We start from the raw sequence: 19,651 nt of genomic DNA on the forward strand, positions 1-19,651 counted from the left end.
AAATATAGATCAGTGGAACAGGATAGAAAGCCCAGAGATAAACCCACGCACGTATGGTCACCTTACCTTTGATAAAGGAGGCAAGAATATACAGTGGAGAAAGACAGCCTCTTCAATAAGTCGTGCAGAGACGAGGGATAGATGGCGGAAGAGTAAGATGTGGAGATCACCTTCCTCCCCACAGATACATCAGAAATACATCTACAAATGGAACAACTCCTACAGAACACCTACTGAACGCTGGCAGAAGACCTCAGACCTCCCAAAAGGCAAGAAACTCCCCACGTACCTGGGTAGGGCAAAAGAAAAAACAGACAAAAGAATAGGGACAGTACCTGCACCAGTGGGAGGGAGCTGTGAAGGAGGAAAGGTTTGCACACACTAGGAAGCCCCTTCACAGACGGAGACTGCGGGGGGGGCGGAGGGGGGGAGCTACAGAGCCACGGAGGAGAGCGCAGCAACAGGGGTGCGAAGGGCAAAGCGGGGAGATTCCCGCACAGAGGATCAGTGCCAACCGGCACTCACCAGACGGAGAGGCTTGTCTGCTCACCCGCCGGGGCAGGCGGGTTTGCGAGCTGAGGCTCGGGGTTTGGACGGAGCACAGGGAGAGGACTGGGGTTGGCGGCATGAACACAGCCTGAAGGGGTTAGTGCACCACAGATAGCCGGGAGGGACCCGGGAAAAGGTCTGGAGCTGCCGAAAAGGCAAGAAACTTTTTCTCCCCTCTTTGTTTCCTGGTGCGCGAGAAGAGGGGATTAAGAGCGCTGCTTAACGGAGCTCCAGAGACAGGCGCAAGACACAGCTAAAAGTGTGGACCCCAGAGACAGGCAGGAGATGCTAAGGCTGCTGCTGCCGCCAACAAGAAGCCTGTGTGAGAGCACAGGTCACTATCCACACTCCTCTTCGACGAACCCTGTGCAGCCCACCACAGCCAGGTTCCCAGGATCCAGGGACAACTTCCCTGGGAGAACGCACGGCGGGGCTCAGGCTGGTGCAACGTCACACCGGCCTCTGCCACCGCAGGCTTGCCCCACACTCCGTACCCCTCCCTCCCCACGGCCTGAGTGAGCCAGAGCCTCTGAAGCAGCTGCTCCTTTAACCCCGTCCTGTCTGAGCGGGGGGGGGGGAAAAACAGACGCCCTCCGGCGACCTACACGCAGAGGCGGGGCCAAATCCAAAGCTGAGCCCCGGGAGCTGTGCGAACAAAGAAGAGAAAGGGAAATCTCTCCCAGCAGCCTCAGAAGCAGCAGATTAAATCTCCACAATCAACTTGATGTACCCTGCATACGTGGAACACATGAATAGACAACGAATCATCCCAAATTGAGGAGGTGGACTTTGAGAGCAAGATTTATGATTTTTTCCCCCTTTTCCTCTTTTTGTGAGTGTGTATGTGTATGCTTCTGTGTCAGACTTTGTCTGTATAGCTTTGCTTCCACCATTTGTCCTAGGGTTCTATCCGTTCGTTTTTATTTCTTAATAATTTTAATAACTTTATTTTATTTTACTTTATCTTCCTTCCTTCCTTCCTTCCCTCCCTCCCTCCCTCCTTTAGACAACGAATCGTCCCAAATTGAGGAGGTGGACTTCGAGAGCAAGATTTATGATTTTTTCCCCTTTTCCTCTTTTTGTGAGTGTGTATGTGTATGCTTCTGTATGAGATTTTGTCTGTATAGCTTTGCTTCCACCATTTGTCCTAAGGTTCTGTCTGTTTTTTTTTTGTTTTAAATTTTTTTCTTAATAATTATTTTTTAATTTAATAACTTTATTATATTTTACTTTACTTTATCTTCTTTCTTTCTTTTTTCCTCCCTTCCCTCCTTCCTTCCTCCCACCGTCCCTCCCGCCTTTCTTTCCTTCTTCCTTTCCTCCTTCCTTCCCTCCTTCCTTCCTTCTTTCCTTCCTACTTCTACTAATTTTTTATCTCTACTTTTTCTCCCTTCTATTCTGAGCCGTGTGGATGAAAGGCTCTTGGTGCTGCAGACAGGAGTCAGTGCTGTGTCTCTGAGGTGGGAGAGCCAACTTCAGGACCCTGGTCCACAAGAGACCTCCCAGCTCCACATAATATCAAACAGCGAAAATCTCCCAGAGATCTCCATCTCAACACCAGCACCCCAATTCACTCAACGACCAGCAAGCACAGTGCTGGACACCCTATGCCAAACAACTAGCAAAACAGGAACACAAATCCACCCATTAGCAGAGAGGTTGCCTAAAACCATAATAAGTCCACAGACACCCCAAAACACACCACCAGACGTGGACCTGCCCACCAGAGAGACAAGATCCAGCCTCATCCATCAGAACACAGGCACTAGTCCCCTCCACCAGGAAGCCGACAGAACCCAAGGAACCAACCTTAGCCACTGGGGACAGACACCAAAAACAACAGGAACTACGAACCTGCAGCCTGCAAAAAGGAGATCCCAAACACAGTAAGATAAGCAAAATGAGAAGACAGAAAAACACACATCAGATGAAGGAGCAAGATAAAAACCCACCAGACCTAACAAATGAAGAGAAAATAGGCAGTCTACCTGAAAAAGAATTCAGAATAATGATAGTAAAGATGATCCAAAATCTTGGAAATAGACAAAATGCAGGAGACATTTAACAAGGACCTAGAAGAACTAAAGATGAAACAAACAACGATGAACAACACAATAAATGAAATGAAAAATACTCTAGATGGGATCAACAGCAAAATAACTGAGGCAGAAGAACGGATAAGTGACCTGGAAGATAAAATAGTGGAAATAACTACTGCAGAGCAGAATAAAGAAAAAAGAATGAAAAGAACTGAGGACAGTCTCAGAGACCTCTGGGACAACATTAAACGCACCAACATTCGAATTATAGGGGTTCCAGAAGAAGAAGAGAAAAAGAAAGGGACTGAGAAAATATTTGAAGAGATTATAGTTGAAAACTTCCCTAATATGGGAAAGGAAATAGTTAATCAGGTCCAGGAAGCACAGAAAATCCCATACAGGATAAATCCAAGGAGAGATACGCCAAGACACATATTAATCAAACTGTCAAAAATTAAATACAAAGAAAGCATATTAAAAGCAGTAAGGAAAAAACAACAAATAATATACAAGGGAATCCCCATAAGGTTAAGAGCTGATCTTTCAGCAGAAACCCTGCAAGCCAGAAGGGAGTGGCAGGACATATTTAAAGTGATGAAGCACAAAAACATGCAACCAAGATTACTCTACCCAGCAAAGATCTCATTCAGATTTGACAGAGAAATTAAAACCTTTACAGACAAGCAAAAGCTGAGAGTTCAGCACCACCAAACCAGCTTTACAACAAATGCTAAAGGAACTTCTCTAGGCAAGAAACACAAGAGAAGGAAAAGACCTACAATAAGGAACCCAAAACAATTCAGAAAATGGGAATAGGAACATACATATCGATAATTACCTTAAATGTAAATGGACTAAATGCTCCCACCAAAAGAAACAGATTGGCTGAATGGATACAAAAACAAGACCCATATGTATGCTGTCTACAAGAGACCCACTTCAAACCTAGAGACACATACAGACTGAAAGTAAGGGGATGGAAAAAGATATTCCATGCAAATGGAAACAAAAAGAAAGCTGGAGTAGCAATTCTCATATCAGACAAAATAGACTTTAAAATAAAGACTATTAGAGGACACAAAGAAGGACACTACATAATGAGCAAGGGATCAATCCAAGAAGAAGATATAAAATTGTAAATAGTTATGCACCCAACATAGGAGCACCTCAATACATAAGGCAAATACTAACAGCAATAAAAGGGGAAATCGACAGTAACACATTCACAGTAGGGGACTTTAACACCCCACTTTCACCCATGGACAGATCATCCAAAATGAAAATAAATAAGGAAACACAAGCATTAAATGATACATTAAACAAGATGGACTTAACTGATATTTATAGGACACTCCATCCAAAAACAACAGAAAACACATTTTTCTCAAGTGCTCATGGAACATTCTCCAGGATAGATCATATCTTGGGTCACAAATCAAACCTTGGTAAATTTAAGAAAATTGAAATTGAATAAACAACCGAACCTTGCACCTAAAGCAATCAGAGAAAGAAGAACAAAAAAACCCCAAAGTTAGCAGAAGAAAAGAAATCATAAAAATCAGATCAGAAATAAATGAAAATGAAATGAAGGCAACAATAGCAAAGATCAATAAAACTAAAAGCTCTTTCTTTGAGAAGATAAACAAAATTGATAAACCATTAACCAGACTCATCAAGAAAAAAAGTGAAAAGACTCAAATCAATAGAATTAGAAATGAAAAAGGAGAAGTAACAACTGACACTGCAGAAATACAAAAGATCATGACAGATTACTACAAGCAACTATATGCCAATATAATGGACAACCTGGAAGAAATGGACAAATTCTTAGAAATGCACAACCTGCCAAGACTGAATCAGGAAGAAATAGAAAATATGGACAGACCAATCATAAGCACTGAAATTGAAACTGATTAAAAATCTTCCAACAAACAAAAGCCCAGGACCAGATGGCTTCACAGGGGAATTCTATCAAACATTTAGAGAAGAGCTAACACCTATCCTTCTCAAACTCTTCCAAAATATAGCAGAGGGAGGAACACTCCCAAATTCCTTCTACAAGGCTACCATCACCTTGATACCAAAACCAGACAGGGATGTCACAAAGAAAGAAAACTACAGGCCAATATCACTGATGAACATAGAGGCAAAAATCCTCAACAACATACTAGCAAACACTGACAGGGTGAGAGAGAGTCATGGACATATACACACTAACAAACGTAGTAAGGTAGATAGCTAGTGGGAAGCAGCCGCATGGCACAGGGATATTAGCTCGGTGCTTTGTGACAGCCTGGAGGGGTGGGATAGGGAGAGTGGGAGGGAGGGAGACGCAAGAGGGAAGACATATGGGAACATATGTATATGTATAACTGATTCACTTTGTTATAAAGCAGAAACTAACACACCACTGTAAAGAAATTATACCCCAATAAAGATGTTAAAAAAAAATACTAGCAAACAGAATCCAACAGCACATTAAAAGGATCATACACCATGATCAAGTGGGGTTTATTCCAGGAATGCAAGGATTCTTCAATATACGCAAATCAATCAATGTGATAAACCATATTAACAAACTGAAGGAGAAAAACCATATGATCATCTCAATAGATGCAGAGAAAGCTTTTGACAAAATTCAACACCCATTTATGATAAAAACCCTGCAGAAAGTAGGCATAGAGGGAACTTTCCTCAACATAATAAAGGCCACATATGACAAACCCACAGCCAACATCATTGTCAATGGTGAAAAATTGAAAGCACTTCCACTAAGATCAGGAAGAAGACAAGGTTGCCCACTCTCACCACTATTATTCAACATAGTTTTGGAAGTTTTAGCCACAGCAATCAAAGAAGAAAAGGAAATAAAAGGAATCCAAATCAGAAAAGAAGAATTAAGCTGTCACTGTTTGCAGATGACATGATACTATACATAGGGAATCTTAAAGACGCTACCAGAAAACTACTAGAGCTAATCAATGAATCTGGTAAAGTTGCAGGATACAAAATTAATGCACAGAAATCTCTGGCATTCCTTATACAGTAATGATGAAAAATCTGAAAGTGAAATCAAGAAAACACTCCCATTTACCATTGGAACATAAAGAATAAAATATCTAGGAATAAACCTACCTATGGAGACAAAAGACCTGTATGCAGAAAATTATAAGACACTGATGAAAGAAATTAAAGATGATACAAGTAGATGGAGTGATATACCATGTTCTTGGATTGGAAGAATCAACATTGTGAAAATGACTCTACTACTCAAAGCAATCTACAAATCCAATGCAATCCCTTTCAAACTACCACTGGCATTTTTCACAGAACTTGAACAAAAAATCTCACAATTTGTATGGAAACACAAAAGACCCCGAATAGCCAAAGCAATCTTGAGAACGAAAAATGGAGCTGGAGGAATCAGGCTCCCTGACTTCAGACTATACTACAAAGCTACAGTAATCAAGACAGTATGGTACTGGTACAAAAACAGAAAGATAGATCAATGGAACAGGAAAGAAAGCCCAGAGATAAACCCGCACAAATATGGTCACCTTATCTTTGATAAAGGAGGCAGGAATGTACAGTGGAGAAAAGACAGCTTCTTCAACATTTGGTGCTGGGAAAACTGGTCAGGTACATGTAAAAGTATGAGATTAGATCACTCCCTAACACCATACACAAAAATAAGCTCAAAATGGATTAAAGACCTAAATGTAAGGCCAGAAACTATCAAACTCTTAGAGGAAAACATAGACAGAACACTCTATGACATAAATCACAGCAAGATCCTTTTTGACCCACCTCCTGGAGAAATGGAAATAAAAACAGAAATAAACAAACGGGACCTAATGAAACTTCAAAGCTTTTGCACAGCAAAGGAAACCATAAACAAGACCAAAAGACAACCCTCAGAATGGGAGAAAATATTTGCAAATGAAGCAACAGACAAAGGATTAATTTCCAAAATTTACAAGCAGCTCATGCAACTCAATAACAAAAAAACAAACATACCAATCCAAAAATGGGCACAAGACCTAAACAGACATTTCTCCAATGAAGATATACAGACTGCCAACAAACACATGAAAGAATGCTCAACATCATTAATCATTACAGAAATGCAAATCAAAACTACAATGAGATACCATCTCACACCAGTGAGAATGGCCATCATCAAAAAATCTAGAAACAATAAATGCTGGAGAGGGTGTGGAGAAAAGGGAACACTCTTGCACTGCTGGTGGAAATGTGAATTGGTCCAGCCACTATGGAGAACAGTATGGAGGTTCCTTACAAAACTAAAAATAGAACTACCATATGACCCAGCAATCCCACTACTGGGCATATACCCTGAGAAAACCATAATTCAAAAAGAGTCATGTACCAAAATGTTCGTTTCAGCTCTATTTACAATAGCCTGGAGATGGAAACAACCTAGGTACCCATCATCAGATGAATGGATAAAGGAGATATGGCACATATGTAGAATGGAATATTACTCAGCCATAAAAAGAAACAAAATTGAGCTATTTGTAATGAGGTGGATAGACCTAGAGTCTATCATACAGAGTGAAGTAAGTCAGAAAGAGAAAGACAAATACCGTATGCTAACACATATATATGGAATTTAAGGGAAAAAATGTCATGAAAAACCTACGGGTAAGACAGAAATAAAGACACAGACCTACTAGAGAATGGACTTGAGGATATGGGGAAGGGGAAGGGTGAGCTGTGACAAAGCGAGAGAGAGGCATGGACATATACACACTACCACACGTAAGGTAGATAGCTAGTGGGACACAGCCGCATTTGTGACCTTTGTGCTTTGTGACCACCTAGAAGGGTGAGATAGGGAGGGTGGGAGGGAGGGAGCCGCAAGAGGGAGGAGATATGGGGATATATGTATATGTATAACTGATTCACTTTGTTATAAAGCAGAAACTAACACACCATTGTAAAGCAATTATACTCCAATAAAGATTTAAAAAAATAAATAAAATGGGAACAAAAAATAAACTAAAATTAGAAAAGAAAAAGGAGAAGTTACAACGGACACCACAGAAATATTAAGCATCCTAAGAGACTACTACAGGAACTTTATGCCAATAAAATGGAGAAACTGAAAGAAGTGGACAAATTCTTAGAAAGGTATAACCCTCCAAGACTGAACCAGGAAGACATAGAAAATATGAACAGACCAATCACAAGTAATGAAATTGAAACTCTGATTAAAAATCTTCCAACAGGGCTTCCCTGGTGGCGCAGTGGTTGAGAGTTTGCCTTCCGATGCAAGGGACACAGGTTCGTGTCCCGGTCTGGGAAGATCCCACATGCCGTAGAGGGGCTAGGCCCGTGAGCCATGGCTGCTGAGCCTGTGCGTCTGGAGCCTGTGCTCCCCAACAGGAGAGGCCACAACAGTCAGAGGCACACATACTGAAAAAAAAAAAAAAAACTTCCAACAAACAAAAGTCCAGGACCAGATGACTTCACAGGCGAATTCTATCAAACATTTAGAGAAGAGCTAACACCCATTCTTCTCAAACTTTTCCAAAAAATCGCAGACAAAGGAACACTCCCAAACTCATTCTATGAGGCCACCATCACCCTGATACCAAAACCGGACAAATATACTACAAAAAAAGAAAATTACAGAGCAATATCACTGATGAACATAGATGCAAAAATCCTCAACAAAGTACTAGGAAACAGAATCCAACAATGCATTAAAAGGATCATACACCATTACCAAGTGGGATTTATCACAGGGATGCAAGGATACTTCAATATAAGCAAATCAATCAATGGGATACACCATATTAACAAACTGAAGATGAAAAACCATATGATAATCTCAATAGATGCAGAAAAAGCTTCTGACAAAATTCAACACCCATTTATGATAAAAACTCTCTAGAAAGTGGACAAACAGCGAACCTACCTCAACATAATAAAGGACATATATACAACAAACCCACAGCAAACATCATTCTAAATGGTGAAAAACTGAAAGAATTTCCTCTAAGATCAGGAACAAGACAAGGATGTCCACTCTCATCACTATTATTCAACATAGTTTTGGAAGTCCTAGCCACGGCAATCAGAGAAGAAAAAGAAATAAAAGGAATACCAATTGGAAAAGAAGAAGTAAAACTGTCACTGTTTGCAGATGACATGATAATATATAGAGAGAATCCTAAAGATGTCACCAGAAAACTACTAGAGCTAATCAGTGAACTTGGTAAAGTTGCAGGATACAAAATTAATGCACAGAAATATCCTGCATTCCTATACACTAATGATGAGAAGTCTGAAATAGAAATTAAGGAAACATTCCCATTTATCATTGCAACAAAAAGAATAAAGTACTTAAGAATAAACCTACCTAGGGAGACAAAAGACCTGTATGCAGAAAACTATAAGACACTGATGAAAGAAATTAAAGATGATACCAACAGATGGAGAGATATACCATGTTCTTGGATTGGAAGAATGAATATTGTGAAAATGACTATACTATCCAAAGCAGATTCAATGCAATCCGTAAGAAATTACCAATGGCATTTTTTACAGAAGTAGAACAAAAAATCTTAAAATTTTTACGGAGACACAAAAGACCCCAAATAGCCAAAGCAGTCTTGAGGGAAAAAAACGGATATGGAAGTATCAGACTTCCTGACTTCAGACTATACTACAAAGCTACAGTAATCAAGACAATATGGTACTGGCACAAAAACAGAAATATAGATCAATGGAGAGGATAGAAAGCCCAGAGATAAACCCATGCACCTATGGTCACCTTACTTTTGATAAAGGAGGCAAGAATATACAATGGAGAAAAGACAGCCTCTTCAATAAGTGGTGCTGGGAAACCTGGAGAGCTACATGTAAAAGAATGAAATTAGAACACTCCCCAACACCATACACAAAATAAGCTCAAAATGGATTAGAGACCTAAATGTAAGACCGGACACTATAAAACTCTTAGAGGAAAACATAGAAAGAACACTCTTTGACATAAATCACAGCAAGATCTTTTTTGATACACCTCTTAGAGTAATGGAAATAAAACCAAAAATAAACAAATGGGACCTAATGAAACTTAAAAGCTTTTGCAAAGCAAAGGAAACTACAAACAAGACGAAAAGACAACCCTCAGAATGGGAGAAAATATTTGCAAATGAATCAACGGACAAAGGATTAATCTCCAAAATATATAAACAGCTCATGCAGCTTCAGTATTAAAAAAAACAAACAATCCAATCCAAAAATGGACAGAACACCTAAATAGACATATCTCCAAAGAAGACATACAGATGGCCAAGAAGCACATGAAAAGCTGTTCAACATCACTAATTATTAGAGAAATGCAAATCAAAACTACTATGCGGTATCACCTCACACCAGTTAGAATGGGCATCATCAGAAAATCTACAAACAACAGATGCTGGAGAGGGTGTGGAGAAAAGGGAACCTTCTTGTACTGCTGGTGGGAATGTAAATTGATACAGGCACTATGGAGAACAGTATGGAGGTTCCTTAAAATCGAAAAATAGAATTACCATATGACATATCAATCCCACTACTGGGCATATACTCAGAGAAAACCATAATTCAAAAAGACACATGCACCCCAATCTTCATTTCAGCACTATTTACAATCGCCAGGACATGGAAGCAACCTAAATGCCCATCGACAGACGAATGGATAAAGAAGATGTGGTACATATATACAATGGAATATTACTCAAGTCATAAAAAGGAACGCAACTGAGTCATTTGTAGAGACGTGGATGGATGTAGAGACTGTCATACAGAGTGAAGTACGTCAGAAAGAGAAAAACAAATAATGTATATTAACGGATATATGTGGAACCTATAAAAATGGTACAGATGTACCGGGCTGCGGGGCAGAGACCGAGACAAAGAGGTACAGAACAAATGTATGGACACCAAGGGGGGAATGTGTGGGTGGTGGTGGTGGTGTGCTGAATTGGGCGACTGTGATTGATATATATACACCAATATGTATAACTAATAAGAACCTGCTGTATAAAAAAATTAAATTAAAAAAAAAGCAGAGGAATCACTCCCAATTTATAGAACATGAGATATCCCCTGAAAGACCAACAAACAACGAAACAGACCAGTCTATTACACTAGATCCCAAGTTCAAAAAGGAGGTAATAAAAAGGAAACTGTAGAAATTAAGAAAGGCTATTGAGAGGAATGAAGATTACTGTAACAAGGAACTAGAAACTATAAAGAGGAGCCAATTAAAATTAGAAAACTCATTTGCAGAAACAAAAGCCAAGCTAAAGGCAATAAATAGCTAACTAAACAATGCAGAGGAACAAATAAGTGATCTAGAAATTAGAATAATGGAAATCATGCAATCAGAACAGCAGACAAAAGGACAAATGTAAAAGAATGAAAGCTATATACAAGACTTATGGGATAATATAAAGCAAGCCAATCTACACATAATAGGGATCCCAGAAGGAGAAGAGAAAAGGGAATCAAAAATGTATTTGAAGAAATTGTGGCTGAAAAATTCCCAAATTAAAGAAGGAAACAGATATCCAAGTACAGGAAAGTCCCAAACAAGATGAACACAAACAGACTTATACGAAGATGTATTAAAATTAAAATAGCAAAAGTTAAAGAGAGGATTCTAACGAGAAAAACAGAGTTAGTTAAAAGGGAACCCGCATAAGGCATTCAGCTGATTTCTCTACAGAAAATGTTGTAGGCCAGAGGGGAGTGGAAAGATATGTTCAATGTCCAGAAAGGGGAAAACCTGAAACCTAGGATATTCTACCCAGCAAGATTATCATTTAGAATAGAAGGAGATATAAAGAATTTCTCAAACAAAACTAACAAAACAAAAAGAAAAAAAAACTAAAAGAACACAGCAACACTAAACTATCCTAAAAGAAATATTGAAAGGTCTTCTCTAAATAGAAAAGAAGAATCTATAGGAATAAGAAAATCACAATTAGAAAATAAATCACTTAAATAAGCCAGTATATAGATTACAGTTATTTTGTGTGTGTGTGAAAGCAATGATAACTACAATAAAGAGCAAAGTGATAAACACGAAGATATAAAAGAGGACATCAAAATCATAAAATGTGGGGGGAGGGGTAAGAAAATGTAGACTTTTTTCAGAAGACTTTTTTCAGAATATGGTTGAACCTATATGACTATGAATCTAATACAAGTAGATATAGTAATGGGTTAACATACTTGTAAAACAGGGCAACAAAAAATCAAAAACATACAACAGATTCAGAAAAACCAAAAACAAAAGAACTCAAGCATAACACTAAAATCATCAAACCACAAGAGGAAAAACAAAAAGAAAAAGAAAGGAATAAAGAGGAAATACAAAATCAACTGAAAAATAAGGTTTAAAAATGGCAATAAATACATATCTATCAACAATTACCTTAAGTGTCAATGGACAAAATGTTCCAATCTAAACACATAGAGTGGCAGATTAGATAATAAAAAAGAGTGGCAGATTAGATAATAAAACAAGAGCCTACAATATGCTGCCTACAAGAGACCCACTTTAGGGCGAAGGATACACAGATTGAAAGTGAGGAGATGGAAAAAGATGTTTTATGAAAATGGAAATGACAAGAAAGTGGGAGTAGCAGTACTTGTATGAGACAAAATAGACTTTAAAACAAAGGCCATAAAGAAAGATAAAGAAGGACACTATAAAATGATAAAAGAATCAATACAGGGCTTCCCTGGTGGCACAGTTGTTGAGAGTCTGTCTGCCGATGCAGGGAACACGGGTTCGTGCCCTGGTCCGGGAGGATCCCACATGCCACGGAGCGGCTGGGCCCATGGGCCATGGCCACTGGGCCTGTGCGTCCAGAGCCTGTGCTCCGCAATGGGAGAGGCCCCAACAGTGAGAGGCCCGTGCAAAAAAAAAAAAAAAAAAAAAAAAAAAAAAAATCAATACAAAAAGAGGATATTACACTTGTTAACATATATGCACCCAATATAGGAGCTCCTAAATAGAGAAAACAAGTAATAGGAAACATGCTAGGACACAAAGCAAGCCTGACTATATGTAAGACGACAGAAATTATTTCAAGCATCTTTTCTGACCACAACAGCATGAAACCAGAAATCAACCACAGAAAGAGAAATGAGACAAAAATGATTACATGGAGACTAAACAACAGGCTACTAAAAAACCAATGGATCAACAATGAAATCAAAGAGGAAATTCAAAAAAATCTTGAGACAAATGACAATGAAAACACAACATACAAAATCTCTGGGATGCAGCAAAAGCAGTCCCATGAGGGAAGTTCATAGTGATACAGGCCTTCTTCAAAAAATAAAAAAAATCTCAAATGACCTAACTTACCACCTAAAAGAATTAGAAAAAGAAGAACAAACAAAGCCTAAAGTCAGCAGATGGAAGGAAATAATAAAGATCAGAGAGGAAGTAAATAAAATAGAAATCAAAAAAAAATAGAAACAAATCAATAAAATCAAGAGCTGATTTTTTTGAAAGGGTAAACAAAATCGACAAACCTCTGACCAGGCTAATCAAGAAGAAAAGAGACGGGACTTCCCTGGTCGTACAGTGGTTAAGAATCTGCCTGCCAATGCAGGGGACACGGGTTCAAGCCCTGGTCTGGGAAGATCCCACATGCCACAGAGCAACTAAGCCCGTGCACCACAACTACTGAGCCTGTGCTCTAGAGCCCGTGAGCCACAACTACTGAGCCTGCACGTCACAACTACTGAGCCTGCATGCCTAGAGCCCATGCTCTACAACAAGAGAAGCCACCGAATGAGAAGCCCACACACTGCAATGAAGAGTAGCCCCTGCTTCCTGCAACTAGAGAAAGTCCGCACATAGCAACAAAGACCCAATGTGGCAATAAATAAATAAATAAATATTAAAAAGAAAAATCAGTGAGGAAAAGTAGGATAATCCATTAAATTGGACTCAGAGAGGTTGGGTAATCTGCCCAAAGTCACACAGCCCATAAGTGGTGGGTCAGTGATTCTGTCTGACTTCGAGTGTCTGATGTTCTCACTCCACAACTTGTGCTTTTAAACATTTCGCTATCCTTGTCTATCTCTGTACTACCAAGGCTTTGACAGGGCACTGCAAACAGAAGGCATCAATGAGTGAGACCACAAAGCCATGCAGGGGGGAAAAAAAAGAGAAGAAAAGAGAGGACCCAAATAAACAAAATAAGAAATGAAAGAGGAAAAACTGATACTGCAGAAATACAAAAAAAAAAAAAAAAGAGAGCGAGAATAAGTAAAAAAGAGAATACTATGAACAAATATATGCCAACAAATTGCACAACCTAGAAGAAATGGACAAGTTTTTAGAAACATACAGCCCACCAAAACAGAATCAAGAAGAAATAAATAAATTGAACAGACTGATCACTAGAAGTGCAATAGAATCTGTAATTAAAAAAACTCCTTGCAAACAAAAGTCTAGGATGAAATGGGTTCACTGGGGAATTCTACCAAACCTACAAAGAAGAAATTATACCAATCCTTTTCAAACTCTTCTAAAAGACTGAAGAGGAGGGAACACTCCCAAATTCATTCTATGAAGCCACCCTCACTCTGATACCAAAACCAGAAAAAGACACTATCAAAAAAGAAAATTACAGGCCAATATCTTGATGAATACAGATATAAAAATTCTCAACAAAATGTTAGCAAACCAAATCCAACAACACATAAAAAATATCATACACCATGATCAAGCTGGATTCATCTCAGGGTTACAAGGATGGTTCAACATATGTAAATCAATGTGATATACCACATCAACAAAAGACAAAAACCACATGATCATCTCAGTAGATGCAGAAAAAGCATCTGATAAAATCAACATGTATTCATGATAAAAACGCTTACCAAAGTAAGTACATAACTCAACATAATAAAAGCTATTTATGACAAACCCACAGCCAACATAGTACTCAACAGTGAAAAGCTGAAAACCTTCCCATTAAAATTTGGAACAAGAAAAGGATGTCCACTCTTACCACTTATATTTAACATAGTACTGGAAGTCCTAGTCACAGCAACCAGACAAGAAAAAGAAATAAAAGGTATCTGAATTGGAAGGGAAGAGGTAAAACTGTCCTTATAGGCAGATGATATGATACTATACATAGAAAACCCTAAAGACTCCACACAAAAACTACTAGAACTGATAAACAAATTCAGCAAGGTAGCAGGATACAAGACTAACACACAGAAATCTGTTGCATTTCTTTACACTAACATGAAATATCAGAAAGGGAAAGTTAAAAAATCCTTTTTAATATCACATCAAAAAAAAAATACTTAGGAATAAACCTGACCAAGGAGTAGAGGGAAACAAGATGGCAGAGCAGAAGGACACTGAGCTCACCTGCTCTTACGAGCACACTAAAATCACAACTAACTGCTGAACAACCATTGATAAAAAGGACTGGAACCTACCAAAACAAGATTCTACATCCAAAGACATAAAAAAGAAAACATGAGACAGTAGGAGGGGTGCACTCATGATATAATCAAATCCCATACTGTCTGGGTGGGCAACCCACAAATTGGAGAATAATTATATCAGAGAAGTTCTCCCACAGGAGTGAGAGCTCTGAGCCCTACGTCAGCAGAACATATGGCTTTGAAGGCTAGTAGGGCTTGATTGCAGAAGCTCCACAGGACTGGGGGAAACAGAGATTCCACTCTTGGAGGGTGCAGACAAGGTCCCATGTGCACCAGGTCCCAGGGCAAAGCAGTGACTACATAGGAGCCTGGGCCAGACCTACGTGCTGGTATTGAAGGGTCTCCTAGGGAGGCAGGGGTGGCCATGGATCTCTCTGGAGTCATAAAAGCTGGTGGTGGACATAGCGGGGACCTATGTGAACTCTGGCTGGAGGCAGACATTTTGGGTCCTTGGCACTGAGACATGGCCCCATCCAACATGCTATTAGCTCCAGTGCTGGGATGCCTCAGGCCAAACAACCAACAAGGTGGGAACACAGCCCCAGCCATCAGTAGACAGGCTGCCTAAAGTCATCCTGAGCCCACAGTCACCTCTAGCCACACCCCCTCACACAGCCCTGCCCACCAGAGGGCAAAGACCCAGCTCCAACCACCAGCCCCTCCCACCAGGAAGCCTGCATAACGGCTAGAGCAGTGTCAGGGGTCAGACACCAGAAGCAAGGAAACTACGATCCTGCAGCCTGCAGAACTAAGTCCACAAACATAGGTCAGAACCTAACCTGGGACCAGTTGGTCCCTGACCCTTGACTGATGAGAGGGAGTGTACTGTTGGCACATATAGGACTTCCCCTTCAGGGGATCACTTATCCAAGACTGAGAAATGTAACTAAGCTACTACATACATAAAAATACAAACAGAAATTTAAACACAACGAGTTGGCATAGGAATATGTTCCAGACGAAGGAAGATTAAACTCCAGAAGAACAACTAAGCAAAGTGGAGATAGCCAATCTACCTGAGAAAAGAGTTCAGTGTAATGACCATAAAGATGATACAAGAACTCGGGAAAAGAATGGATATATAGAGTGAGAAGTTACAAGTTTTTAGCAAAGAGTTAGAAAATATAAAAAATAACCAAACAGAGTTGAATACAATAACGGAAATGAAAAAATACACTAGAAGGAATCAAGAGCAGAATAAGTGGTGCAGAAGAATGAATCAATGAGCTGGAAGACAGAGTGGTGGGAATCACTGCCGCAGAACGGAATAAAAAAGAATGAAAAGAAATGAGGACAATTTAAGAGACTTCTGGGACAATGTCAAACACACCAATGTCTGCATTATAGGGTTCCCAGAGGAGGAGAGAGAGAGAAAGGACCTGAGAAAATATTTGAAGAGATAATAGCTGAAAACCTCCCTAACACTGGAAAGGAAACAGTCACCCAAGTCCAGTAAGTGCAGAGTCCCTTACAGGATAAACCCAAGGAGGAACACGCCAAGAAACATAGTAATCAAATTGACAAAAATTAAAGACAAAGAGAAAATATTAAATAAATACAAGGGAATCCCCATAAGACTATCAGCTGATTTTTCAGCAGAAGTTCTGAAGGCCAGAAGGGAGTGGCATGATATATTCGAAGTGATGAAAGGGAAAAACCTACAACCAAGAATACTCTACCCAGCAAGGCTCTTGTTCAGATCTGACAGAGAAATCAAAACCTTCACACAGAAGCAAAAGCAGAAAGAATTCACTGTCACGAAACCAGTTTTACAACAAATGCTAAAGGAACTTCTCTAAGTGGAAAAAAGGGCACAACTAGAAACTAGAAAATTAAAAATGGTATGGCTCACCAGACATTTAGAGAAGAGTTAACACCTATCCTTCTGAAACTATTCCAAAAAACTGCAGAGGAAGGAACACCCCCAAACTCATTCTATGAAGGCACCATCACTCTGACACCAAAACCAGACAAAGATATCACAAAAAAAGAAGAGTGCAGGCCAATATCACTAATGAATATAGACATGAAAATCCTCAACAAAATACTAGGAAATCAAGTCTAACAATACATTAAAAGAATCATACGTCATGGTCAGGTGGGATTTATCCCAGGGCTGCAAGGATTTTTTAACATCTGCAAATCAATCAGTGTGACATACCACATTAACAAATTGTTAAATAAAAACTTTATGATCATCTCAATAGTTGCAGAAAAAGCTTTCGATAAAATTCAACTCCTGTTTATGATAAAAACTCTCCAGAAAGTGGGCATAGAGGGAACCTACTTCAACATAATAAAGGCCATATATGACAAACCCACAGCAAACATCATTCTCAATGGTGAAAAACTGAAAGCATTTCCTCTAAGATCAGGAACGAGACAAGGTTGTCCACTTTACCTCTATTATTCAACATAGTTTTGGAAATCCTAGCCATGGCAATCAGCGAAGAAAAAGAAATAAAAGGAATACAAATTGGAAAAGAAGTAACTGTCACTGTTTGCAGATGACAGGATACTATACATAGAAAATCCTAAAGACACTACCAGAAAAATACCAGAGCTCATCAATGAATTTGGTAAAGTTGCAGGATACAAAATTAATGCACAGATATCTCTTGCATTCCTATACACAAATGATGAAAAATCTGAAAGAGAAATTAAGGAAACACTCTCATTTACCACTGCAACAAAATGAATAAAATACCTAGGAATAAACCTACCTAAGGAGGCAAAAGACCTGTACTCCAAAAACTATAAGATGCTGATGAAAGAAATCAAAGATGACATAAACAGATGGAAAGATATACTGTGTTCTTGGACTGGAAGAATCAATATTGTCAAACTGACTGTACTACCCAAGGCAATTTACAGATTCAATGCAATCCCTATCAAATTACCAATGGTATTTTTCACAGAACTAGAAAAAAAATTAATTTGTATGGAAACACAAAAGACCCCAAATAGCCAAAGCAATCTTGAGAAAGGAAAATGGAGCTGGAGGAACCAGACTCCCTGACTTCAGACTATACTACAAAGCTACAGTCATTAAATAGTATGGTATTGGGACTTCCCTGGAGAGTGGTGGTTAAGAATCTGCCTGCCAATGCAGGGGACATGGGTTTTAGCCCTGGTCCAGGAAGATTCCACATGCCACGGAGCAACTAAGCCCGTGTGCCACAACTACTGAGACTGCTCTCTAGAGCCCGTGAGGCACAACTACTGAGCCCTCGTGCCCCAACTACTGAAGCCCGTGCACCTAGAGCCATGCTCTGCAATAAGAGAAGCCACCACAATGAGAAGCACGCACACTGCAATGAAGAGTAGCCCCTGCTCGCTGCGACTAGAGAAAGCCCGCACACAGCAACGCAAACCTAACACAGCCAAAAATAAATAAATAAAATAAATTTATTAAAAAAAAGAGTTGTTTGAGAAAGTACTTGGCAAAACATTATGCATTATAAAAGTATCATATGTCATCATTACAACAGTGCATCCTTTATTCCTTTCCCTAAATATCTTTGGATGCTATATATATTTTATATATAAACTTCTGTGTCACAGTTGTTACAGGATTTTCCAGTTACTTGAAAACAATGTCTGAGCCTTGTTAAATTATTCTCTGCCCTAGCATGGAAGGGAGAGGAATGAACCTGGATTCTCCCTAGTTTGGGGGCTTGGAGAGGGTCTCATCCATAAGCTTCCAGGGAAAACTTTTGCAACAAGATTGTTCATACCCTGGAAATCTAATGAGCTTTCAGGTTTTGGTTTGAGTAGCAAAGAAAACATTGAAAGGATGAAGCTACAAAAATAGAGCCAAGTCTCTTTCCAAGATCAATCATGCCACGCCCAGGTTTCCTGGCACATCCTGGCCATGGCAAAGATGCACCAATTCACAGCAAAGTTGTTGGAAACTGTGTGTGGTGGCCATTCCTCCCACAACTCTGAGGTGATGCTCTGGCAGGTGCTTCCTGCAGCTGCAGGGAAGAGCTGGTTTTCTGGAAAGGCTTGGACCACTTTCTTGGGTCATGAAAAGGGCTCTGGCATAATACTGAAAGGCTGAAAGGTACGGTTCAGACTAAAGACATGTCAAAAAGGGGTTAAAGGAAGTAGGGAAGGCACGGAAAATTCGTTTCAGTTTTGCTTATTAGCAAACACTGAAGGTCCCTAGCAGAGATTCCTTGTTCTAATAACACTTTGGGACCCATCGCCACCATGCTGGACAACTTCAGGGGCAGTGTTTACACTGTGTGCTCTGACGTCCTCCAGGAAGCACCATTCACACAGAATACAAGGTATATGGTGTGCCCAGCTTTTGTGCAATAGGACCTTGCTGGGGCCAAATCCTGCAAGAGCCAAACCTCTAGTAACAAACAAAGCCTCAGTTCCTACTCTAGTTTTCTCACCAATTCCTTCCAAAAACAAACCAATGAACAAATAAAGCACTGTAAAGCTCCAGCCAAAATCTCAGGAGGGACATTAGATGATCAGTGTTTCCAGAAGTGCACCATTTAAAATCCTAAGTATGCAGAGGATGATGTCTTTATAAGGAAAGC

General features: G+C 39.6%; 1 protein-coding gene across 1 annotated transcript in view; it reads right to left on the reverse strand.

Moving 5' to 3' along the window:
- The window catches only part of PLEKHG7 (pleckstrin homology and RhoGEF domain containing G7), an 80,758-nt gene that overhangs the window by 29,657 nt on the left and 31,450 nt on the right, over positions 1 to 19,651 (reverse strand).

The sequence above is a fragment of the Phocoena phocoena genome, chromosome 11, assembly GCF_963924675.1.
Source record: "Phocoena phocoena chromosome 11, mPhoPho1.1, whole genome shotgun sequence".
In the NCBI taxonomy this organism is placed as follows: Eukaryota; Metazoa; Chordata; class Mammalia; order Artiodactyla; family Phocoenidae; genus Phocoena; species Phocoena phocoena.